The 27,080-nt window shown below is 46.8% G+C and overlaps 2 protein-coding genes across 3 annotated transcripts in view; one reads left to right on the top strand and one right to left on the bottom strand.

Moving 5' to 3' along the window:
* LOC127396383 (ubiquitin-associated protein 1-like) overlaps window positions 1–20,972 on the bottom strand; it is a 97,044-nt gene extending 76,072 nt beyond the window's left edge. Inside the window, exon 1 of the mRNA XM_051644000.1 lies at window positions 20,688–20,972. The gene's annotated coding sequence lies outside the window, so the exon portion shown is untranslated. The remainder of the gene's footprint in view (window positions 1–20,687) is intronic.
* The window catches only part of LOC127396384 (DDB1- and CUL4-associated factor 12-like), a 71,702-nt gene that overhangs the window by 4,575 nt on the left and 40,047 nt on the right, over window positions 1–27,080 (top strand). The gene's annotated exons all lie outside the window — the stretch shown is intronic.

The following is a 27,080-nucleotide window of genomic DNA, read 5'->3' as shown; positions in this document are numbered from 1 at the left end:
CAGGAATCAAAGAAGTGGGATACACAGAAATCAGAGATGCCTTTTCATGGGTGGTTCCGTTAACCATTCAGCATTCTACTTTAATTTTTTCTCCTACGATTCCCTGAAGCGGCTTTTTCTCCTACAGTTCTGGTGGCGGCTGCAGCAGCTTGGTTTCCCCGGCAATTGGCAGCAAAATGGAGGGGTCTCTGGCCCCGGCCCTGATGGCTGTGGAAAGGACCAGTGCTCCAAGGGTCGGAAAGCCGGTGTGCCCACCGTTACGGCTCAGACTCGATCCTTAAGGCAGGCAGGCAGGCTAGCTAGCAGGCCCGGCAGAGTCCCAGCGCCAGACTCGGCAGTAGGGGGGCATCCTATGCAGGAAGCATCCGAGCAGGCCACGCCTCACCTGCTGAACTCACCATCTTTTATACCCCAGTGTCCCCCTGTCCAGTCAGTGTCACTGCCACAATGCATGAACATACTGATGTTCAGGGCCAATTAGCATCCATGAGCCCTAAGTTAGGGCGGTAACTATTAGGGGCAATGCATAACTTGTTACCCATCCTTCCTGCCTTGTATCACATATTTTCTTTTGCTTTCACTTGTCCTTGAGCAGCAGGCCGCTTGTCAATTAGAATCCCCAGGTCCTTTTCTGCCAGACACTTTCCAGCCACACTTCCCCAAGCCTGGAGCGTTGCCTGGGGTTGTTGTGGCCCAAGTGCAGGACCCGGCACTGGGCCTTGTTGAAGCCCAGACCATTAACATTAACCCAAGCATACAATCTATCCAAGTCTCTCTGTAGAGCCTCCCTATCCTCATGCAGATCAACACTCCCTCCTAACTTGGTGTCATCTGCAAACTTACTGATCATACACTCTATGTCCTTATCGAGATCATCAATAAGATGTTAAACAGAAATGGTCCCAACACTGAGCCCTGAGGAACACCACTTGTGACTGGCCCCAGCTGGATTTGACTCCATTGACCACCACTCTTTGGGCCTGACTGTCCAGCCAGTGCTTGATCCAACAGATCGTGTGCTCATCCAGGCCATGAGCAGCCAGTATTTTTATGAGAGTTCTATGGGGAACCGTGTCAAATGCTTTTTGGAGGTCCAGACAGACAATATCCACAGCCTTTTCCTCGTCAAATAGTCGGGTCATCAGGTTATAAAAGGAGATCAGGTTTGTCAGGCAGGACCTGCCTTTCATAAACCCATGCTGACTGGGCCTGATCCCCTGGTTATCCTCTAGATGTCTTCTAATAACACTCAAGATGATCTGCTCCATGACCTTCCCTGGTACCAAGGTCAGACTGACAGGTCTGTAGTTTCCCAGATCCTCCTTTCTGCCTTTCTTATAGATGGGTGTTACATTTGCTGCCCTCCAGTCCATTGGGACCTCCCCAGTTAGCCAGGACTTCAGGTAAATAATGGAAAGTGGCTTGGCCATCACGTCTGCCAACTCCTCCAGCACCCTTGGATGTAGCCCATCCGGTCCCATAGACTTGTGTGCGTCTAAGTGGCGTAGTAGGTTTCTGACCACTTTCCCCTCCTGTTGCCAGCATGCCTGGTGTCCTGTAGATCAACCCATAATCAAAGAAATCAACGTCCTGCCGGTTACACCAGTCTCAGAGCCAGGAGTTAACAGTTTCCCACACTATATAAGCTCGGTGTAAGGTCAGAGATCACGGAAGACAAATTCCTTCATACTTCTTCTTCCCTTCTCTTCTGTTCATGGCTGGTGTCTGGGGAGGACTCCATCCATCCATCACTGTTGATCCCTAGGCTCGTGTATTCCTGACTCTCATAACTCTCCCCTCAGCTCCTATCTCTGGGCCGTTTCAGAACTGCTCACAGTTCAGGAGAGTGCCTTGGGAGTTGCTGGGGGTGGGGGGAGGAGATAGAGGTTTTGTACATTCCTGAACATATTTGTATATCATTGTACATAATTTATTTTATCATTAGTATTTAATTAAAGCCGCCTAGTTTAGTTTTCAATCTGAAAACCTCTCTCCTAGGTATCTCCTTTCCCTACCTGGGTGGGAGGGGATCAAGAGCATTGTTGTCATTGGTTTATTTGCCGATCCTGAGTCAAGCCGTGACAATAATTTATTGGCGCCCAACGCGGGGCTGTATCTTAAGCCCAGGCTATAAAATCTGACTAATTGGTGAACGTTTAAAATTACACCTCTGCTGGGAGGAATCCCTCAGATAGCACTGGGCAGCGCTTCTGCTGAATATGTTGATGGGTTGAAAACTGAACAGACACTTTCTGCAATGTATCTGCAGGACCCTTTTCCCCAACATGCAGTCGTACATGTGATATGCAGCTGGGATAATACTGCTCTGTGGAGCTGCTCTTGTTACTGTTTTATGGTTTATCAACAGGACTATGGCCATAATCAACTGTGTAATAACCTAATCTAGTGATCACAGGGATTGCGATACTGATCTGTATGGTGGCACTGTATGTGTACAGTACAAATCTTCATGTGAACAGAAAGGTCTATGTTGGTAATGGCAGTAGCAGGTTCAGTTTTACCTCTCCGTTTTCTCTCAGGCTGAATCTCCCAGCTCTTGATCTAAATAGCATGGTTTCACTAGGGATGCTTCTGCTGAATGTTTATAGTGTATTGTGGATGTGTAGAGTGAGATGTTCTTCCACTCACTGCCACTCCCCCATAGGCAAGCCTGTTGCCACCACTGCTGCTGCTGCAAAAGCTAAGGCCACTCCCACTCGATCCAAACAAGTAAAAGTTAATCCTGTGACCAAGGGTAAAGCAAAGGTGAAAGGTCCCAGACCTTATCCCAGACTGAAATCTCCCCAGTTTTCAGAAGACCAGGAAGAGAATGAAGAAGATTACTCTAAAGCAGATGGAGGAGCAGCCCCCTCTTAAGCAGATGACAATGATGATCTTGTCCAACCTTTCTCTCTAAAGGAACTGCACCTCATGAGAAAGGGCTTTACCCACAATGAAGGTGAGCCGCTTTTTTGTTGGTTGCTACGATGCTTTGATAGTGGGGCTTATACCTATGATGAAAAGCAAACTGAAAGCAAACTGTGGCCTGCACTCTGGTGCTAGAGGAATAGAGAAGAAGGCATGAGCAAAGTCCATAGTGGCACACCACCTGTCTGCTTTCGACAATAGGGAATAAGCAGGAGGAATTGCAGATGTGTGCATGCCTGCAGGGCTGTGATGTTATTGGTATCACTGAGATGTGGTGGGATGACTCCTATGACCTGAGTGTGGGGATTGTTGGGTATAAGCTCTTTAGGAAGGACAGGCAGGAGGGGGTGTTGCCCCCTACATCAAGGACCAGCTGGAGTCTGTGGAGCTCCACCTGGGGATGGAGGAGGAGTTTGCTGAAACCTTATGAGTCAAGGTTAAAGGGAATACAGGGACAGGAGATCTGGGGGTCTGCTACAGGCCATCAGACCAGGATGACTGGGTCAATGAGGCCCTCTACAGGGAGATAGGAGCAGCCTTGCACTCACAGGCCCTGGTCCTCATGGGGGATTTGAACCACCACAACATCTGCTGGAGGGACAACACAGCAAAGCACCAGGAATCCAGGAGGTTCCTGGAGTGCATTGATGACAACTTCCTCCTCCAAATGGTAGAGGAGCCAACAAGTAAAGGTGCTTTGATGGACCTTGTTCTCACTAACAGAGACAGGCTGGTTGATGATGTAAGACTTAATGGCAGACCATGACATGGTTGAATTCAGGATCCTTAGGGCAGCAAGGAAGTAGAGAAGCAAGCTCACTACCCTTGACTTCAAGAGAGCAGATTTTGGTCTCTTCAAGGAGCTGCTTGGTAGGATACTGTGGGACAAAGCCCTGGAGGGAAGGGGAGCCCAGGAAAGCTGGTTGATATTCAAGGATCACTTCCTTCGTGCTATGTGTCCCAACAAAGAGGAAGGCAGGCAGGAGAGCCAGGAGGCCTGTATGGATGAGCAAGGAGCTTCTGGACATGGTTAAATGTAAAAACGAGGTATACAGAGAGTGGAAGCAGGGCCAGATATCCTGGGGGGAGTACAGACAAGTTGTCAGAGAAGCAAGGGATTGGGTAAGGAAGGCCAAAGCACAGATAGAGTTGGACCTGGCCAGGGATGTGAAGAACAACAAGAAAAGTTTCTACAGGTATGTCAGTGATAAGAGGAAGATGAGGGAAACTGCGGGCCCGCTTCAGAAGGAAACTGGAGACCTGGCCATGCAGGACGTAGAGAAGTCTGAGGTACTCAGTGACTACTTTGCCTCAGTCTTCACTGGTAAAGACTCTGGTCACAACATCCAATTTAGAGAAGGCAAAGGCATGGACTGTGAAAAGGAAGATCTCCCCACTGTAGGAGAACAGCAGAAGACCTGAGGATGCACAAAGGACCTGACGGGATTCATCCACAGCTCCTGAAGGAACAGGCCGATGAATTTGCAAAGCCTCTGTCCATCATATTTGAAAAGTCTTGGCAGGCTGGAAAAGAGGAAACATAACTCCCATTTTCAAGAAGGGAAGGAGCAAAGATCCAGGGAACTACAGGCCAGGCAGTCTCACCGCTGTGCCTGGCAAGATCATGGAGCAGATCCTCCTGAAGGCTCTGCTAAGGCACGTGGAAAACAAAGGGGTGACTGGTGACAGCCAACACAGCTTCACCAAGAGCAAATCCTGCCTGACTAATTTGGCGACCTTTTATGATGGGGTCACAGCGTCAGTGGACCAGGGGAGAGCAACTGACGTCATCTACCTGGACCTGTGCAAAGCCTTCGACACTGTCCTGCATGACGTCCTGGTATCAAAACTGGAACAGTACAGATTTGATGGATGGACCACTCGGTGGGTAAGGAACTGGCTGGACGGTCACACTCAATAAGTTGTGATCAACAGCTCGATGTCCAGATGGAGACCTGTGATGAGTGGTGTTCCCCAAGGGTGGATACTGGGACTGGTGCTCTTTAACATCTTTGTCAGCAACATGGACAGTGGCATTGAGTGCACCCTCAGCAAATTTGCTGACAACACCAAACTGTGTGGTGTGGTTGACACGCTGGAGGGAAGGGATGCCATCCAGAGGGACCTTGACAGGCTGGAGAAGTGGGCTTGTGCAAACTGCATGAGGTTCAACCAGGCCAATTGTAAGATTCTGCACAAATACAGGCTGGGTGGAGAGGGATCTAAAACAGTTCAGAGGAGGAGGACTTGGGGGAGATGGTGGATGAGAAGCTCAACATAAGCCGGCAATGTGAGCTTGTAGCCCAGAAAGCCAATTGTGTCCTGGGCTGCATCTGAAGAAGCATGGCCAGTAGGTCCAGGGAGGGGATTCTTCCCCTTTACTTGTCTCTTTTGAGACCCCACATGGAGCACTGTGTCCAGTTCTGGAGTCCCCTGCATAAGAAGGACAAGGAGCTCCTGGAGAGAGTCCAGAGGAGGGCCAGGAAGATTACGAGAGGCCTGGAGCAGCTCTGCTCTGGAGACAGGCTGAGATAGTTGGGGTGTTCAGCCTGGAGAAGAGAAGGCTCTGGGGAGACCTAATAGCAGCCTTCCAGTATCTAAAGGGGCTACAATAAAGCTGGGGAGGGACTTTTTACAAGGGCAGGGAGTGAGAGGACAAAGGGCAATGGCTTAACACTGGAAGAGGGGAGATTTAGATGAGGTATTAGGAAGAAATTCTTTACTGTGTGGGTGGTGAGACACTGGCCCAGGTTGCCCAGAGAAGCTGTGGCTGCCCCATCCCTGGAAGTGTTGAAGGGCAGGTTGGATGGGGCTCGGAGCAACCTGGTCTAGTGGGAGGTGTCCCTGCCCATGGCAGGGTGGTTTCAACTAGATGATCTTTAAGGTCCCTTCTGACTCAAGCCGTTCTATGATTGTGTGATTCCGATCCTAGGAAGGGAATGATAAATTATGCTCCCAGAGTTTCTAACTCTACTCAGAAGTGCACTGAACAGTGACCAAAACTCAGTGTAAATAAACCTCTGCCTGTAATTAACACCTCTATTCAGTGTTCTTTCAGTGGCTTGTGATTGGCAGGTGTTATTTCTTGTCTCGGTATGTCATAGTTTGACTCAGGGTCGGCAACTGTAGGCATTGTCTTGATTTTGTTGTTATCAAAAACCAAATTTGAAGAACAATGATGTAATTTTCTAGCTTGGCTGAGGGTGAAATTTTTTTGACCGGCTCCAGCCGGTCTGGAGTTCTGCTGTTGCAGGTTCCCACCTGCTCATTCTTGCTGGCACTGCTGTGCGTGTGGCTGGGAAGTCAGCTGCTTTGCGTTCAGGCGAGTTTCCTTGTAGGGTTAGTTTTCACCAAAGGCAGAGATATGATCCAGCTGACCTCACAGCCTATATGAGCACTAACTAGTTGCTGTCACAAGGGTGGTGAAACTGTTTGGGTGGGTGAGGAAAGAAACAAGTGGATTCTCAAAGATGTGCTTAAGCCAATTGTGAAACTTTATGACAGGTGATTCTCTCTTAGTGATTCTATTTTTAGCAAGGTAATGTGTTTATCTTGGGTTTTTTTTCAAATGTTAGTATGAATGACAAGATGTGCCTGAGAGCAGTATGTGAAGAGCTGGGGCACAGAGCATATTGTGAGCACTTCTTGCATGAAGAATAAGCAGTCTTTTTCGTGCATGTTCTTTGTGTCTGTCACAGTTTGACTCAGGATTGGCAACTGAGCCAGCGACAATAATGCCCTCGATCCCCTCCCCTTCCCACCCAGGTGGGAAAGGAGAGAGAGAATAAGGAGAGAGGCTTCCCAGATTGAAAACTAAACCAAACAGCTTTAATTAAATACTAATGATAAAAGAAAACATGTACAATCATATACAAGAATGTGCAGGAATGTGCAAACCCCTGTTGCCTCCCCTCACCCCCAGCAACTCCCACGGCATCTCCTGAGCTGTGAGCAGCTCCAAAATGTCCCAGAGCTGCCAGAGAGAGTGGTAGAGCAGACAGGAGCTGAGAGGAGAGTTATGAGGTTCAGGAATGCATGAGCCTGGGGGTCGATGGTGTCACAGTCAGAGTCCTCTCTGGATGCTGGCCATGGACGGAAGAGAAGGGAAGAAGAAGCAGGAAGGAAGTTGTCTTCTATGATCTCTGACCTTCCTCTGAGCTTACGTAGATATATGGAATGGAATACTTTGGCCAATTTGGCTGTCCATCTAGTCCACTCCTCCCTATGGGGGGGCTGCAGGTACGACTTCTCCTCCTCTATCATCTGAGGCCACAGAGCAAAGTGGCCTTGATATCTCAGCAGTAACAAACATTGCAGCGTTATCAGTCCACTAGCTGGAAAACTTGCTGCTACTTAAAAAAGAGCTCACTGAAGGAAAAAAAAATACTGGTCCTGATCCTACAGTGCAGGTGTTAATTTTTCAGAGGGCAGAGGGGCTTCTGTGTGGATCATGTTTTTACCAGCTGTCTCAGGCAGTGAACCGCATTGTAAGGCTTGGGAGAAGTGATGAATGCCTCTCTCTTACTCAGCTGCACTTCACCTGTTGCCTAACCTCACACTTGCATGCAAAATAAAGAACTAAACGTTTGTGAAGAACTGGACATGTCCCAGTAGTCATCTGTTTGTGCAATGCTGCCTACAGAACATGATCAGTTGCAGGTTGAGGATAGTGCATAATTCTAGACACAATACACAAAATAGTGAATGAGTTTAACATACCATACTTTATCAAGTTTTGATTTGACATTAATATTCTGCTAGTTCAGTACATCAAGAATAATAGTTACACTGTTTAATTTTGTTAGGTTTTTAATGCTTATTAAAGAACAGATCTACACTTACAAAAAACAACTTGTATGTATAACTCCTCTCTGAGAACCTCTAGATTTTTCTTCTGTCCTTCTTGAAATGTCTGACCAAGGATTTCAGAACAATTTCCTTGAGGAATGCATTTTTTAAATTGTATTGAGTTTTTGTTGTTGTTGTTGTCTTCTCCATCTTCAGTTCACTTCCAGATGCTTTGAGACAAATGTTCTTGGGTTATAGAAGGAACAAACTTAAGGAGGAAGGATGGAATTTAATTTTAATCCTGGGCTATGATTCTACATTACTCTCCTTAGTGCCAAATCAGCTTCCCATCATCCACTCATGTTCCCTCATGGAGCTTTGTCCCCTCTGTTATACTTATTTGACTGTTAGTGCAGCTGTGTTTGTCCTGGTTTGAGCCAGGATTAAGCCAATTTTTCTTTTCACTGATTTTTTTCCTTCAGTGAGCTTTCTTTTAACTAGCAACTGTGTGTTCTGCTAGGCTGATAAGACAGTGGAATGTTTTTCTAACTACTGAGGTTTCAAGGTTACACCTTCACTCCGCCGGCTCAGACACTATGGGGAGATCTCTGACCCCCCCATGGGAGGCTGAGTTAGACAGACAGCAAAATTGGCCAGAGATATTCCATTCTTCCAAATCCCTATTGATCCTGAGGACCAGAAGTATTTTGCCTTCACTTGGGATGGGGTGCAGTACACTTTCACAAGGTTGCCCCAGGGATATAAACACTCGCCCACACTAGCTCATCACGCGCTTGCGTGTGAACTGGAAAACATTCCAGAAATCAGAAATAATTCCAAGGTAAAAGTCTATCAATACATAGATGATGTGCTGGTAGGGGGCCAGAGTGAGGGGGAGGTAAAAGCAGTTTATGATGCCATAATTAAGCATTTAATAGGCATGCAAATAGAAATCCCTGAAGAGAAAAGGCAACCCCCATCCCAAGAGGCAAAATTTCTGGGAATAAGATGGAAGGGGGGGACCTGGAATATTCCTTCCGATACTTTATCTTACTTAGGAGAGATAAAGGCACCCACCAATAAGAAAGAACTACAAGGAATACTAGGAACCCTTCATTATTGCAGAAAGCATATCCCTGGAAGTGTTGAAGGGCAGGTTGGATGGGGCTCGGAGCAACCTGGTCTAGTGGGAGGTGTCCCTGCCCATGCAGGGGGGCTGGAACTAGATGATCTTCCAGGTCTCTTCCAACCCAAACCATGATTATACCCAGAGTTATGTCAGTTTAAACATATACAACCATGTGGTTCCAATCTAAAGCAGAATAAAGGTTTACATTGTCTTCCAAAGCATGCTTTCATTTGGAAGGCTCTTGTGCTGGATCATTTCACAGATGTTGTTTAGAACACTGTCACCGTTTGACTCAGGTCCGACAACAATGCTCTCGATCCCCTCCCCCCCCCACCCAGCTAGGGAAGGAGAGAGAGAAAAAGAGAGAGACTTGGCTGGATTGAAAACTAAACTACACAGCTTTAATTAAAACACTAATGAATCATACAAGAAAATATATACAATTATATACAGATATATTCAGATATGGGCAAAAGCCTCTCGCCTCCCCCCACCCCCAGCAACTCCCACAGCACTCCCCTGAACTGGGAAGAGTCCCGAGGAATTCTGGAGCTGCTGCTGGAGAAAGCAGAGAGTTATGAGGGTCAGGAGAGCTCGAGCCTAAGGGTCGATCGTGATGGATGAACAGAATCCTCCCTGGATGCCGGCCATGGATGGAAGAGAAGGCGAGAAGAAGAAGGAAGCTGTCTTCTATGATCTCTGACCTTCCTTTCAGCTTACGTAGATATATGGAATGGAATATCTTTGGCCAATTTTGCTGTCTGTCTAACTCAGCCTCCCACGGGGGGGTCAGAGATCTCCCCATAGTGTCTGAGCCGGCGGAGTGAAGGTGTAACCTTGAAACCTCAGTAGTTAGAAAAACATTCCACTGTCTTATCAGCCTAGCAGACCACACAGTTGCTGGTTAAAAGAAAGCTTACTGAAGGAAAAAAAAATCAGTGAAAAGAAAAATTGGCTTAATCCTGGCTCAAACCAGGACATTCCACCCCTTATTCCATACCATATATTACATACAGGCTCTATACTTTACCAGCTGTCAAATTAAGGATTCTCTCCCAAAGTCAGATTACCTTGAGGTACACATTGTACTTCACCATCCTCCATCATCACACACCAGGTATGTCCAGGTCCCTGAGCAAAAGCAATACCCCTGACAGGTTTACCTTTGCCTGAAGCAGGATAGACCCAAACACTTTTACCCAGCAGGTTTCTTTCACATACCACAGGGACGTTATCCCCATCTGCAGTATGCAAAAGGTCTGACTGGGCAGGACCAGCCCGATTGATGGATCCCCTGGTATTAACTAACCAGGTGGCCTTTGCCAAATTTTTATCCCAGTTTTTGAAAGTTCCACCACCCATTGCCTTTAGGGTAGCCTTCAACAGACCATTGTACCTTTCAACTTTCCCTGAGGCCTGTGCATAGTATGGGATATGGTAGATCCATTCAATACCATGCTCTTTAGCCCAGTCAGTGACAAGACTGTTTTTGAAATGAGTCCCATTGTCTGACTCAATTCTCTCTGGAGTACCATGTCTCCACAAAATTTTCTTCTCAAGACCCAGAATAGTATTCCTGGCTGTGGCATGAGGCACAGGATATGTCTCCAACCATCCTGTACTTGTTTCCACCATTGTAAGCACATAGCGCTTACCCTGGCGGCTCTGAGGCAGTGTGATGTAGTCAATTTGCCAGGCCTCTCCAAATTTGTACTTTGACCACCTCCCCTCATACCACAAAGGTTTCAACCGTTTTGCCTGCTTAATTGCAGCACATGTCTCACAGTCATGGATCACCTGTGCAATAGTGTCCATGGTTAAGTCCACCCCTCGGTCACGAGCCCATTTGTATGTTGCATCTCTGCCCTGATGACCTGAAGCATCATGGGCCCACCGAGCCAGAAAAAGCTCACCCTTGTGTTCCCAGTCTAAGTCTACTTGGAACACTTGAGCAGCCTCATCTGCTCGTTGGTTGTGTCGATGTTCCTCAGTGGCTCGACTCAGAGGCACGTGTGCATCCACATGATGCACTTTTACCACCAGTTTCCCTATCCCAGCTGCAATGTCTTTCCACAGGTCAGCAACCCAAATAGGTTTACCCTTTCGCTGCCAGTTGTTCTGCTGCCACTGTTTTAGCCAACCCCACAAGGCATTTGCTGCCATCCACGAGTCAGTGTAGAGGTAGAGTCTCGGCCACCCCTCTCGCTCAGCAATGTCCAAAGCCAGCTGGATGGCTTTGACCTCTGCAAACTGACTTGATTCAGCTTCTCCTTCAGCTGCTTGTGCAACCAGTCGTGTAGGACTCCACAGGGCAGCTTTCCACTTCCGGCGGTTCCCTACAAGACGACAGGAGCCATCGGTGAAAAGGGCAAATTGTTTCTCAGTCTCTGGTAGATGATCATATGGTGGATCTTCTTGAGCCCGTCTCACCACTTCTTGTGGTGGCATTCCAAAGTGGGTGCCTTCTGGCCAGTTTGTAATTGCTTCCACAATACCTGGACGATTAGGTTTCCCTATTCGGGCTCTTTGGGTGATCAAAGCAGTCCATTTACTCCAAGTCACATCGGTGGCATGATGGACAGGAGAAAGGTTATTCTCGAACATGAATCTCAGCACCGGTAGCCTGGGCGCCAGAAAGAGCTGTGCTTCAGTGCCAATCACTTCTGAAGCGGCTCTAACTCCTTCGTATGCTGCAAGTATCTCCTTCTCAGTTGTTGTGTAGTTGGCCTCGGAACCTCTGTAGCTCTGGCTCCAGAATCCCAAGGGTCGACCTCGAGTTTCCCCTGGTGCTTTCTGCCAGAGGCTCCAGTTGGGACCATTGTGTCCGGCTGCAGTGTAGAGCACGTTCTTGATGTCTGGCCCTGTTCGAACCGGTCCAAGGGCCATTGCCTGCACAATCTCCTTTTTAATCTGCTCAAAAGCTTTCTGTTGGTCAGGACCCCATTTGAAATCATTCTTCTTTCTGGTCACCTCATAGAGAGGTTTCACAATTTCACTGTAACATGGAATATGCATCCTCCAGAAACCAACAGTCCCTAAAAAGGTTTGAGTGTCCTTTTTAGTTGAAGGTGGGGCCATAGCTGTTACTTTGTTAATCACATCCATTGGGATCTGGCGACGACCATCTTGCCACTTGATTCCCAGGAACTGGATCTCTCGCGAAGGTCCCTTGACCTTGCTTCTTTTTACAGCAAAACCAGCATCCAGAAGAATTTGGATGATCTTTTTACCTTTCTCAAAAACTTCTTCTGATGTGTCACCCCACACAATGATGTCATCAATGTACTGTAGGTGTTCTGGAGCTCCACCCTTCTCCAGTGCAGCATGGATCAGTCCATGGCAAATGGTTGAGCTGTGTTTCCACCCCTGGGGCAGTCGATTCCAGGTGTACTGGACTCCCCTCCAGGTGAAAGCAAACTGTGGCCTGCACTCTGGTGCTATGGGAATAGAGAAGAATGCATGAGCAATGTCAATAGTGGCACACCACCTGGCTGCTTTTGACTCCAACTCATACTGAAGCTCTAGCATGTCCGGTACAGCAGCACTAAGTGGTGGTGTCACTTCATTCAGGCCACGATAGTCCACTGTCAGCCTCCACTCGCCATCAGGCTTTCGCACTGGCCAGATAGGACTGTTGAAGGGTGAATGAGTCCTGCTAATCACACCTTGGCTTTCCAATTGCCGAATCAGCTTATGAATGGGGATCACAGAGTCTCTGTTGGTGCGATACTGTCGTCTATGCACCGTTGAAGTGGCAATTGGCACCTGTTGGTCTTCAACCTTCAGCAACCCTACTACAGAAGGGTCATCTGAAAGGCCAGGACAGCCAGACAAAGTATGCAGCTGTTCAGTGTCCTCAGTGTCTACAGCCGCTATACCAAAGGCCCACCGGTACCCTTTCGGGTCACGGAAGTATCCTTTCCTGAGATAATCTATGCCAAGGATGCACGGAGCACCTGGGCCAGTCACTATAGGTTGCATTTGCCACTCCTTACCAGTAAGGCTCACACCGGCCTCCACAACAGTCAGTTGTTGAGAACCTCCTGTCACTCCAGAGATAGTGACAGAGTCTGTCCCTTTATGATTCGATGGCATTAGAGTGCACTGTGCACCAGTGTCCACCAAAGCTTTATATCTTTGTGGTTCTAATGTGCCAGGCCACCGAATCCACACAGTCCAATAAACTCGGTTGTCCCTCTCCTCCTCCTGGCTGGAGGCAGGGCATCTCTAGGGTTGAGCACTAGAGCTCGATGAACCATCCTGGTTGTTGACTGGTGCAACCTTCTTCTTGGAAGAACCATCTCCTGGCTTTGTTCTGTTTAGTAGCTCTTGCACACGTAACTGGAGAACATCAGTGAGTTTCTTGTCCCAGACTCTCATGTCCTCTTTAAAATAATTTTTCAAGAGAGACCACAGGTGGCGTCTCAGTGGGTCCCGTCCCTCTCGCTGCTGTCTCGTAGCAGGACGTCTCTTCTTAATGGTTGCAACACGTGACCAGTTGTCTCTAGGAAGAATCTGGAGTTTACTTCCCCATCCATTTGGCATCTTATTCTTCCTGTCAGTCATTTTTTCAATGGCTGAGGTGTGGAAGTAAAGGGAATCAGAGAGGATGTCTCCATACTGTCATGCTTTAAAAGTTACCTCACGTACAGTTGGTATTTCGTAACCTTCAAAACATCCCATGAAGGAGAATATATGGGCATGCGCTGCTGGTACAGCCTGAACAAACTTCCGGAACATTTGCATGTCACACTCAACATCATCAGGATCTGTGATTCCATCTTTATTATAGATCACTTCTCGCACAGCTATCTCTCTCAAGTAGGTGATGGCTTTCTCAAGAGTGGGTGTTCTGCTTCGGCGCCATCCAATGTCACCCTTGTGGGGGTATCTCCCTCTCACAGCTGAAAGAAGTCGGTCCCACAGGGTAGTAGTTCCTGTCTTACTACTAAGTGCTCTGTCAATACCAGCATCTCTGGCCAGGGATCCCAACTGCTTGGCTTCTCTCTCATCCACATTGTAGGTCTCAGCACCACTATCAAAGCATCGGAGCAGCCAAGGAAGGATTCCCTCACCATCAATGCGGGTGAAGTCCTTTCTCATGAGGCGCAGTTCTTTCATAGAGAAAGGCTGGGCGAGGTCACCGTCGTCATCTGATTGAGGAGGGCCTGCTGTTCTTTTATCTGCTTGAGAGGTACCTGCTCCATCATCTGATTTAGAATCCTTCCCTTCCTCACTATCAGCCTCTGTTTTTGTCTTTGCCTTGCTCCTAGTCACAGGGTCAACTAGCTTGATATGCAAGGGATTGGACTTTATCTTTGCAGAAGCAGTTGTTTTTGTAGCAGCAGTGGCAGCAACATTGCCTGTGGGGGAGTTGCAGTGCGTAGAACAGCATCTTGCCCTACGCATCCACAATATATTATAAACATTCAGCAAAAACATCCCCACTGCAACCATGCTATTCACATCAAGAGCTGGGAGATTCAGCTTGAGAGAATATGGAGAGGTAAAATTGAACCAGCTATTGCTGTTACCAACATGGACCGTTCCATTCACTTTAGGAGTTGTACCACTAGGACTTGCAGTGTAACTGTACACATACAGTGCCCCCATAGAGAACAGTATCATCATCCCTAGGATCACTAGGCTGGTAATGATACGGTTGATTATGGCTACAGTTCTGTCAATAAACCACAAAAGAATCACAAGAGCAGCCACAAAGAGCAGAATGCCCTGGGCTACATACCACATGTACAATTGCAGGTTTGGAAAAAGATCCAGTAGATTCATTGCAGCAAGTGTCTGTTCAGTTTTCAATCCGTCAGGACACTCAGCAGAATTATTGCTCATTGCTATCTGAGGGATTCCTCCCATCAGAGATGGAATTTTGGACACTCCCAATTGATGAAAATGTGTAATCTGGGCTTAAAATCGTGCCCCACGTTGGGCGCCAATAAATTGTTGTCACCGTTTGACTCAGGTCGGACAACAATGCTCTCGATCCCCTCCCCCCCCCACCCAGGTAGGGAAGGAGAGAGAGAAAAAGAGAGAGACTTGGCTGGATTGAAAACTAAACTACACAGCTTTAATTAAAACACTAATGAATCATACAAGAAAATATATACAATTATATACAGATATATTCAGATATGGGCAAAAGCCTCTCGCCTCCCCCCACCCCCAGCAACTCCCACAGCACTCCCCTGAACTGGAAAGAGTCCCGAGGAATCCCGGAGCCGCTGCTGGAGAAAGCAGAGAGTTATGAGGGTCAGGAGAGCTCGAGCCTAAGGGTCGACGGTGATGGATGAGCAGAGTCCTCCCCGAACGCCGGCCATGGATGGAAGAGAAGGCGAGAAGAAGAAGGAAGCTGTCTTCTAAGATCTCTGTCCTTCCTTTTTGCTTACGTAGATCTATGGAATGGAATATCTCTGGCCAATTTTGCTGTCTGTCTAACTCAGCCTCCCATGGGGGGGTCAGAGATCTCCCCATAGTGTCTGAGCCGGCGGAGTGAAGGTGTAACCTTGAAACCTCAGTAGTTAGAAAAACATTCCACTGTCTTATCAGCCTAGCAGAACACACAGTTGCTAGTTAAAAGAAAGCTCACTGAAGGAAAAAAATCAGTGAAAAGAAAAATTGGCTTAATCCTGGCTCAAACCAGGACAAACACAGCTGCACTAACAGTCAAATAAGTATAACAGAGGGGACAAAGCTCCATGAGGGAACATGAGTGGATGATGGGAAGCTGATTTGGCACTAAGGAGAGTAATGTAGAATCATAGCCCAGGATTAAAATTAAATTCCATCCTTCCTCCTTAAGTTTGTTCCTTCTATAACCCAAGAACATTTGTCTCAAAGCATCTGGAAGTGAACTGAAGATGGAGAAGACAACAACAACAACAAAAACTCAATACAATTTAAAAAATGCATTCCTCAAGGAAATTGTTCTGAAATCCTTGGTCAGACATTTCAAGAAGGACAGAAGAAAAATCTAGAGGTTCTCAGAGAGGAGTTATACATACAAGTTGTTTTTTGTAAGTGTAGATCTGTTCTTTAATAAGCATTAAAAACCTAACAAAATTAAACAGTGTAACTATTATTCTTGATGTACTGAACTAGCAGAATATTAATGTCAAATCAAAACTTGATAAAGTATGGTATGTTAAACTCATTCACTATTTTGTGTATTGTGTCTAGAATTATGCACTATCCTCAACCTGCAACTGATCATGTTCTGTAGGCAGCATTGCACAAACAGATGACTACTGGGACATGTCCAGTTCTTCACAAACGTTTAGTTCTTTATTTTGCATGCAAGTGTGAGGTTAGGCAACAGGTGAAGTGCAGCTGAGTAAGAGAGAGGCATTCATCACTTCTCCCAAGCCTTACAATGCGGTTCACTGCCTGAGACAGCTGGTAAAAACATGATCCACACAGAAGCCCCTCTGCCCTCTGAAAAATTAACACCTGCACTGTAGGATCAGGACCAGTATTTTTTTTTCCTTCAGTGAGCTCTTTTTTAAGTAGCAGCAAGTTTTCCAGCTAGTGGACTGATAACGCTGCAATGTTTGTTACTGCTGAGATATCAAGGCCACTTTGCTCTGTGGCCTCAGATGATAGAGGAGGAGAAGTCGTACCTGCAGCCCCCCCATAGGGAGGAGTGGACTAGATGGACAGCCAAATTGGCCAAAGTATTCCATTCCATATATCTACGTAAGCTCAGAGGAAGGTCAGAGATCATAGAAGACAACTTCCTTCCTGCTTCTTCTTCCCTTCTCTTCCGTCCATGGCCAGCATCCAGAGAGGACTCTGACTGTGACACCATCGACCCCCAGGCTCATGCATTCCTGAACCTCATAACTCTCCTCTCAGCTCCTGTCTGCTCTACCACTCTCTCTGGCAGCTCTGGGACATTTTGGAGCTGCTCACAGCTCAGGAGATGCCGTGGGAGTTGCTGGGGGTGAGGGGAGGCAACAGGGGTTTGCACATTCCTGCACATTCTTGTATATGATTGTACATGTTTTCTTTTATCATTAGTATTTAATTAAAGCTGTTTGGTTTAGTTTTCAATCTGGGAAGCCTCTCTCCTTATTCTCTCTCTCCTTTCCCACCTGGGTGGGAGGGGGAGGGGATCGAGGGCATTATTGTCGCTGGCTCAGTTGCCAATCCTGAGTCAAACTGTGACAGACACAAAGAACATGCACGAAAAAGACTGCTTATTCTTCATGCAAGAAGTGCTCACAATATGCTCTGTGCCCCAGCTCTTCACATACTGCTCTCAGGCACATCTTGTCATTCATACTAACATTTGAAAAAAACCCAAGATAAACACATTACCTTGCTAAAAATAGAATCACTAAGAGAGAATCACCTGTCATAAAGTTTCACAATTGGCTTAAGCACATCTTTGAGAATCCACTTGTTTCTTTCCTCACCCACCCAAACAGTTTCACCACCCTTGTGACAGCAACTAGTTAGTGCTCATATAGGCTGGGAAGTCAGCTGGATCATATCTCTGCCTTTGGTGAAAACTAACCCTACAAGGAAACTCGCCTGAACGCAAAGCAGCTGACTTCCCAGCCACACGCACAGCAGTGCCAGCAAGAATGAGCAGGTGGGAACCTGCAACAGCAGAACTCCAGACCGGCTGGAGCCGGTCAAAAAAATTTCACCCTCAGCCAAGCTAGAAAATTACATCATTGTTCTTCAAATTTGGTTTTTGATAACAACAAAATCAAGACAATGCCTACAGTTGCCGACCCTGAGTCAAACTATGACATACCGAGACAAGAAATAACACCTGCCAATCACAAGCCACTGAAAGAACACTGAATAGAGGTGTTAATTACAGGCAGAGGTTTATTTACACTGAGTTTTGGTCACTGTTCAGTGCACTTCTGAGTAGAGTTAGAAACTCTGGGAGCATAATTTATCATTCCCTTCCTAGGATCGGAATCACACAATCATAGAACGGCTTGAGTCAGAAGGGACCTTAAAGATCATCTAGTTGAAACCACCCTGCCATGGGCAGGGACACCTCCCACTAGACCAGGTTGCTCCGAGCCCCATCCAACCTGCCCTTCAACACTTCCAGGGATGGGGCAGCCACAGCTTCTCTGGGCAACCTGGGCCAGTGTCTCACCACCCACACAGTAAAGAATTTCTTCCTAATACCTCATCTAAATCTCCCCTCTTCCAGTGTTAAGCCATTGCCCTTTGTCCTCTCACTCCCTGCCCTTGTAAAAAGTCCCTCCCCAGCTTTATTGTAGCCCCTTTAGATACTGGAAGGCTGCTATTAGGTCTCCCCAGAGCCTTCTCTTCTCCAGGCTGAACAACCCCAACTCTCTCAGCCTGTCTTCATAGGAGAGGTGCTCCAGGCCTCTCGTAATCTTCCTGGCCCTCCTCTGGACTCTCTCCAGGAGCTCCATGTCCTTCTTATGTTGGGGGCTCCAGAACTGGGCACAGTACTCCAGGTGGGGTCTCACCAGAGCAGAGTAAAGGGCGAGAATCCCCTCCCTTGACCTGCTGGCCATGCTTCTTCAGATGCAGCCCAGGACACAATTGGCTTTCTGGGCTACAAGCTCACATTGCCGGCTTATGTTGAGCTTCTCATCCACCATCTCCCCCAAGTCCTCCTCCTCTGAACTGTTTTAGATCCCTCTCCACCCAGCCTGTATTTGTGCAGAATCTTACAATTGGCCTGGTTGAACCTCATGCAGTTTGCACAAGCCCACTTCTCCAGCCTGTCAAGGTCCCTCTGGATGGCATCCCTTCCCTCCAGCGTGTCAACCACACCACACAGTTTGGTGTTGTCAGCAAATTTGCTGAGGGTGCACTCAATGCCACTGTCCATGTTGCTGACAAAGATGTTAAAGAGCACCAGTCCCAGTATCCACCCTTGGGGAACACCACTCATCACAGGTCTCCATCTGGACATCGAGCTGTTGATCACAACTTATTGAGTGTGACCGTCCAGCCAGTTCCTTACCCACCGAGTGGTCCATCCATCAAATCTGTACTGTTCCAGTTTTGATACCAGGACGTCATGCAGGACAGTGTCGAAGGCTTTGCACAGGTCCAGGTAGATGACGTCAGTTGCTCTCCCCTGGTCCACTGACGCTGTGACCCCATCATAAAAGGTCGCCAAATTAGTCAGGCAGGATTTGCTCTTGGTGAAGCTGTGTTGGCTGTCACCAGTCACCCCTTTGTTTTCCACGTGCCTTAGCAGAGCCTTCAGGAGGATCTGCTCCATGATCTTGCCAGGCACAGCGGTGAGACTGCCTGGCCTGTAGTTCCCTGGATCTTTGCTCCTTCCCTTCTTGAAAATGGGAGTTATGTTTCCTCTTTTCCAGCCTGCCAAGACTTTTCAAATATGATGGACAGAGGCTTTGCAAATTCATCGGCCTGTTCCTTCAGGAGCTGTGGATGAATCCCGTCAGGTCCTTTGTGCATCCTCAGGTCTTCTGCTGTTCTCCTACAGTGGGGAGATCTTCCTTTTCACAGTCCATGCCTTTGCCTTCTCTAAATTGGATGTTGTGACCAGAGTCTTTACCAGTGAAGACTGAGGCAAAGTAGTCACTGAGTACCTCAGACTTCTCTACGTCCTGCATGGCCAGGTCTCCAGTTTCCTTCTGAAGCGGGCCCGCAGTTTCCCTCATCTTCCTCTTATCACTGACATACCTGTAGAAACTTTTCTTGTTGTTCTTCACATCCCTGGCCAGGTCCAACTCTATCTGTGCTTTGGCCTTCCTTACCCAATCCCTTGCTTCTCTGACAACTTGTCTGTACTCCCCCCAGGATATCTGGCCCTGCTTCCACTCTCTGTATACCTCGTTTTTACATTTAACCATGTCCAGAAGCTCCTTGCTCATCCATACAGGCCTCCTGGCTCTCCTGCCTGCCTTCCTCTTTGTTGGGACACATAGCACGAAGGAAGTGATCCTTGAATATCAACCAGCTTTCCTGGGCTCCCCTTCCCTCCAGGGCTTTGTCCCACAGTATCCTACCAAGCAGCTCCTTGAAGAGACCAAAATCTGCTCTCTTGAAGTCAAGGGTAGTGAGCTTGCTTCTCTACTTCCTTGCTGCCCTAAGGATCCTGAATTCAACCATGTCATGGTCTGCCATTAAGTCTTACATCATCAACCAGCCTGTCTCTGTTAGTGAGAACAAGGTCCATCAAAGCACCTTTACTTGTTGGCTCCTCTACCATTTGGAGGAGGAAGTTGTCATCAATGCACTCCAGGAACCTCCTGGATTCCTGGTGCTTTGCTGTGTTGTCCCTCCAGCAGATGTTGTGGTGGTTCAAATCCCCCATGAGGACCAGGGCCTGTGAGTGCAAGGCTGCTCCTATCTCCCTGTAGAGGGCCTCATTGACCCAGTCATCCTGGTCTGATGGCCTGTAGCAGACCCCCAGATCTCCTGTCCCTGTATTCCCTTTAACCTTGACTCATAAGGTTTCAGCAAACTCCTCCTCCATCCCCAGGTGGAGCTCCACAGACTCCAGCTGGTCCTTGATGTAGGGGGCAACACCCCCTCCTGCCTGTCCTTCCTAAAGAGCTTATACCCAACAATCCCCACACTCAGGTCATAGGAGTCATCCCACCACATCTCAGTGATACCAATAACATCACAGCCCTGCAGGCATGCACACATCTGCAATTCCTCCTGCTTATTCCCTATTGTCGAAAGCAGACAGGTGGTGTGCCACTATGGACTTTGCTCATGCCTTCTTCTCTATTCCTCTAGCACCAGAGTGCAGGCCACAGTTTGCTTTCAGTTTGCTTTTCATCATAGGTATAAGCCCCACTATCAAAGCATCGTAGCAACCAACAAAAAAGCGGCTCACCTTCATTGTGGGTAAAGCCCTTTCTCATGAGGTGCAGTTCCTTTAGAGAGAAAGGTTGGACAAGATCATCATTGTCATCTGCTTAAGAGGGGGCTGCTCCTCCATCTGCTTTAGAGTAATCTTCTTCATTCTCTTCCTGGTCTTCTGAAAACTGGGGAGATTTCAGTCTGGGATAAGGTCTGGGACCTTTCACCTTTGCTTTACCCTTGGTCACAGGATTAACTTTTACTTGTTTGGATCGAGTGGGAGTGGCCTTAGCTTTTGCAGCAGCAGCAGTGGTGGCAACAGGCTTGCCTATGGGGGAGTGGCAGTGAGTGGAAGAACATCTCACTCTACACATCCACAATACACTATAAACATTCAGCAGAAGCATCCCTAGTGAAACCATGCTATTTAGATCAAGAGCTGGGAGATTCAGCCTGAGAGAAAACGGAGAGGTAAAACTGAACCTGCTACTGCCATTACCAACATAGACCTTTCTGTTCACATGAAGATTTGTACTGTACACATACAGTGCCACCATACAGATCAGTATCGCAATCCCTGTGATCACTAGATTAGGTTATTACACAGTTGATTATGGCCATAGTCCTGTTGATAAACCATAAAACAGTAACAAGAGCAGCTCCACAGAGCAGTATTATCCCAGCTGCATATCACATGTACGACTGCATGTTGGGGAAAAGGGTCCTGCAGATACATTGCAGAAAGTGTCTGTTCAGTTTTCAACCCATCAACATATTCAGCAGAAGCGCTGCCCAGTGCTATCTGAGGGATTCCTCCCAGCAGAGGTGTAATTTTAAACGTTCACCAATTAGTCAGATTTTATAGCCTGGGCTTAAGATACAGCCCCGCGTTGGGCGCCAATAAATTATTGTCACGGCTTGACTCAGGATCGGCAAATAAACCAATGACAACAATGCTCTTGATCCCCTCCCACCCAGGTAGGGAAAGGAGATACCTAGGAGAGAGGTTTTCAGATTGAAAACTAAACTAGGCGGCTTTAATTAAATACTAATGATAAAATAAATTATGTACAATGATATACAAATATGTTCAGGAATGTACAAAACCTCTATCTCCTCCCCCCACCCCCAGCAACTCCCAAGGCACTCTCCTGAACTGTGAGCAGTTCTGAAACGGCCCAGAGATAGGAGCTGAGGGGAGAGTTATGAGAGTCAGGAATACACGAGCCTAGGGATCAACAGTGATGGATGGATGGAGTCCTCCCCAGACACCAGCCATGAACAGAAGAGAAGGGAAGAAGAAGTATGAAGGAATTTGTCTTCCGTGATCTCTGACCTTACACCGAGCTTATATAGTGTGGGAAACTGTTAACTCCTGGCTCTGAGACTGGTGTAACCGGCAGGACGTTGATTTCTTTGATTATGGGTTGATCTACAGGACACCAGGCATGCTGGCAACAGGAGGGGAAAGTGGTCAGAAACCTACTACGCCACTTAGACGCACACAAGTCTATGGGACCGGATGGGCTACATCCAAGGGTGCTGGAGGAGTTGGCAGACGTGATGGCCAAGCCACTTTCCATTATTTACCTGAAGTCCTGGCTAACTGGGGAGGTCCCAATGGACTGGAGGGCAGCAAATGTAACACCCATCTATAAGAAAGGCAGAAAGGAGGATCTGGGAAACTACAGACCTGTCAGTCTGACCTTGGTACCAGGGAAGGTCATGGAGCAGATCATCTTGAGTGTTATTAGAAGACATCTAGAGGATAACCAGGGGATCAGGCCCAGTCAGCATGGGTTTATGAAAGGCAGGTCCTGCCTGACAAACCTGATCTCCTTTTATAACCTGATGACCCGACTATTTGACGAGGAAAAGGCTGTGGATATTGTCTGTCTGGACCTCCAAAAAGCATTTGACACGGTTCCCCATAGAACTCTCATAAAAATACTGGCTGCTCATGGCCTGGATGAGCACACGATCTGTTGGATCAAGCACTGGCTGGACAGTCAGGCCCAAAGAGTGGTGGTCAATGGAGTCAAATCCAGCTGGGGCCAGTCACAAGTGGTGTTCCTCAGGGCTCAGTGTTGGGACCATTTCTGTTTAACATCTTATTGATGATCTCGATAAGGACATAGAGTGTATGATCAGTAAGTTTGCAGATGACACCAAGTTAGGAGGGAGTGTTGATCTGCATGAGGATAGGGAGGCTCTACAGAGAGACTTGGATAGATTGTATGCTTGGGTTAATGTTAATGGTCTGGGCTTCAACAAGCTGGACATTAGGAACATTTTTTTTTCACAGAAAGAGTGGTCAGACACTGGAATAGGCTGCCCAGGGAGGTGGTGGAGTCACCATCCCTGGATGTGTTTAAGGGTCGTTTGGATGTGGTGTTGGTGGAGATGGTTTAGGGGAGAACTTTGTGGAGTAGGGATGATGGTTGGACTCGGTGATCCCAAGGGGCTTTTCCAACCTGAATAGTTCTATGATTCTATGATTCTATGCTTGAAAATAAAGAATATGGGAAGAAAAGCTTCTGGGACCATGCACCCTGCAAGCCCTCACACTTGGCTCTTGTGTAAGGTTCAATTTGACATACTGAGTCCACATCAGAAAAGGAAAACAGCTTTAAACAGGGCTTTAAAATTACAAAGCAAGAATCATTCACAGCACAGACTCCCAATATGATAGCACAGAGCAGACAAGATAGTATTTACAGTGGTACGAAGTCTGGATTTGCTTTGAGATGAAGTAAAACAGAATAAGACACAGTAAAAAATAAGTAAAGAACCAGTTTTAAAAGTTCAGTAATATTTGGATAGTGTAGAATTTAGTTTATCATAAAAGCACTAATGATGTCTGTAATTAGATTTCAGAGTTGCTGTTTTGTTTATTGGTTGCCCAAGGAATACTGTCATAAAAGCAAAACCTATATATACTGTTAATTATTTAGTCTATCACATGAAAAACCCTTTCTATTTATTAAAAGCTTATCTTACTGCAGTCTTAATAGCTACTTCTGCAAGCAAACCACTTGAAGCACCCTTTGACAAATTTCTTACCACTGCCTCGTTCTTTGGAACAGACGGATTTCACATTGTGAGAAGGCTGTCTGGGATCCAGAAAGGAGACATGTGCCTGTGATCCTACTGCATACACAGACCACTCCTGACCATAAGCCAAACACACATTCTCCCTGCAGTAAGGCAACTTTGTGGAAAGTAACTGGAAACAGAGGAAAGACAAATCAACACATTATGAGAAAAAAGCAAAATGTTAACAGAAAAATTCTGTAAGCTATGTTCAAGGAAGTTGCAGTGAAAAAAAACCAACATGCAGCTAAAAAGTAAGTTCAACACAACAGAACTTTAAGAGAAAAGCAACAACCTGACCCAGAGAAAAAAAATAATCTGAAGGAGATTGGATGCTTATCTGAACCAAACAGAGATTATAAAGGCTGAAGCCAAATATTATGCAAAGAACAATGGACATTTTGGTAAATTGTTTTACATCTTTCTAAGCTGCTTTTATTCATTCAGCAGGTGCATACAGACATGATCTCTCAGCTGAAAAAGCTAACCTCATACACTAGCATAGATATTTCTGGGTTTGATCTGCAATTCCACTTAACTAAGTGCAACTTCCTTTATGAACACTGCTAATCAAGTATCCCTCATACTCTATGGAATGGTTCACTTCAGCTCACCCAGCACTGGCAGAAAGTTAAGAGTATCTCCTACCCTCCAAAATAAGGGGAGTGAGGAGTTTCTCTCCCCAAGTTCTAATTTTTTGGACATTTCATTTTACGTAAAGCTTTAAAGTGTTTTACAAACATTGCTGCTCTTTCTTCAGGCATTTAAAGGAGATGAAGAATGATGAACAGCCTTAACTGCTAGGCAATTTTTGAAATGTTACATCAACAAACAGAAAAGAACCTTTGATAGTGTGTGCTCTGTTTTCCAAAGGTGAAAATACCCATCTAGGGACACAGCTCCCAGCTCCTATTAAAAAAAAAAGTAAGAGAGTTAGTTTCTGTATTATAGATGTCCTTACAAACTCACACTCAACTAGGCAGGCTGCGTACTCCAGATTGAACTCATCCATAATTCTGTACATGCTTATCAAGATAAATTTTCTTTTTATATTGATCTTGATAGAACACACTACAGCACAAAGGTGCCAGATAGAACAAGAATTAAAATCTGAATAGTTCTTTACGTGAGAGCAACTAGAATGTATTGAGTTCTGTCCAGGGGCTGATGAGGAGCAAGTGGAGAGTCTGTCGGTATGAATTAAGGGGCAGGTTGGCATGGGTGATACAGTTGTGGGGGTCTATTACAGGCCACCTGATCAGGATGAGGAAATTGATGAGGCCTTCTACAGGCAGCTGAAAGCAGCCTCACAATTACAGGCCCTGGTTCTGATGGGGGATTTTAACTAACCAGATATTTTCTGGAAGGCCTACTCAGCCAGGCATTCACAGTCCAGAAAGTTCCTCCAGTGCATTGATAACTTCTTGATGCAAATGGTGGATGAGCCAACTAGGAGGGGAGCACTGCTGGATCTTATATTCACTAACAAAGAGGGTCTTGTTGAAGTGGTGAAGTTTGAGGGCAGCATTGGCTGCTGTAAGCATGAGATAGTGGAGTTCAGGGTCTTGTGAGGAAGGAACAGAATACCAAGAAGGATGACGTTCCTACACTTCAGCAGGGCCAACTTGGGCCTTTTCAAGGAATTGCTAGGGGAATTCCCATGGGACAGGGTACTAGAAGGTAAAGGGGCCTAAGATAGTTGGTGAACATTCAACGACCACTTCTTCCAAGCTCAAGATCAGAGGATCCCAATGGGTAGGAAATCAAGTAAGTGAGCCACGAGAGGGAACTTCTCGGTGTCACCGTTTGACTCAGTTTGACAACAATGCTCTCTATCCCCTCCCCCTCCCACCCAGGTAGGGAAGGAGAGAGACAAAAAAAAGAGAGAGAGACTTGGCTAGATTGAAAACTGAACCGTGCAGCTTTAATTAGAATACTAATGTGTGATATGAGAGGATATATATATATATGTGATTATACAAAGGTGTGGGTAGAAGCCTCTCGCCTCCCCCCACCCCCAGCAACTCCCACAGCACTCCCCTCAGACGAGACAATTTCGAGGAATCCCGAAGCTGCTCCTGGAGAAAGGCAGAGAGTTACGAGGGTCAGGAGGGCTTGAGGTCAACGATGATGGGCAGATGGTGTTTTCCCAGACACCGGCCACGAACAGAAGAGAGAGAGAGAGAAGAAGGAAGGCAGACAGAGAGGCGAAGCGAAGCAGCAAGAGAGCGAAGCAGGAAGGAAGGAAGTTTTCTTCTGTCATCTCCGACCTTCCCCTGAGCCTACGTAGATATATGGAATGGAATATCTCTGGCCAGTTTTGCTGTTCATCTAACCCAGCCTCCCACGGGGGGGCCACAGATTCCTCCGCAGTGTCTGAGCCGGCAGAGCAAAGGCACGACCTTGAGGGCCCAGCAATTATAAAAACATTCCAGTGTCTTATCAACCTAGCAGAACACGCAGTTGCTAGTTGAAGAAAGCTCACTGAAAAGAAAAAACGGAATCAGCTAAAGAAAAACTGGCTTCATCCTGGCTCAAACCAGGACATTCCACCCCTTATTCCATACCATACATTATGTACAGGCTCTATACCTTAACAATTGTTAAATCAAGGATTCTCTCCGAACGTCAAATTACCCTGAGGTACATATTGTACCTCACCATCCTCCATCATTACACACCAAGTATGTCCAGGTCCCTGAGCAAAAGCAATACCCCGGACAGGTTTACCTTTGCCTGAAGCAGGATAGACCCAGACACTTTTACCCAACAAGTTTCTTTCACATACCACAGGGACTTTATCCCCATCTGCAGTATGCAAAAGGCCTGATTGAGCAGGACCAGCCCGATTGATGGATCCCCTGGTATTAACTAACCAGGTGGCCTTTGCCAAATTTTTATCCCAATTTTTGAAAGTTCCACCCCCCATTGCCTTTAGGGTGGCTTTCAACAGACCATTATACCTTTCAACTTTCCCTGAGGCTTGTGCATAGTATGGGATATGGTAGATCCACTCAATACCATGCTCTTTAGCCCAATCAGTAACAAGACTATTTTTGAAATGAGTCCCATTGTCTGACTCAATTCTCTCTGGAGTACCATGTCTCCACAAAATTTGCCTTTCAAGACCCAAGATAGTATTCCTGGCTGTGGCATGAGGCACAGGATATGCCTCCAACCATCCTGTACTTGTCTCCACCATTGGAAGCACATAGCGCTTACCCTGGCGGCTCTGAGGCAGTGTGATGTAGTCAATTTGCCAGGCCTCCCCAAACCTGTACTTTGACCACCTCCCCTCATACCACAAAGGTTTCAACCGTCTTGCCTGCTTAAT

The sequence above is a fragment of the Apus apus genome, assembly GCF_020740795.1.
Source record: "Apus apus isolate bApuApu2 chromosome W unlocalized genomic scaffold, bApuApu2.pri.cur SUPER_W_unloc_1, whole genome shotgun sequence".
NCBI lineage: Eukaryota > Metazoa > Chordata > Aves > Apodiformes > Apodidae > Apus > Apus apus.
This window is presented reverse-complemented; position numbering and strand designations above follow the sequence as displayed.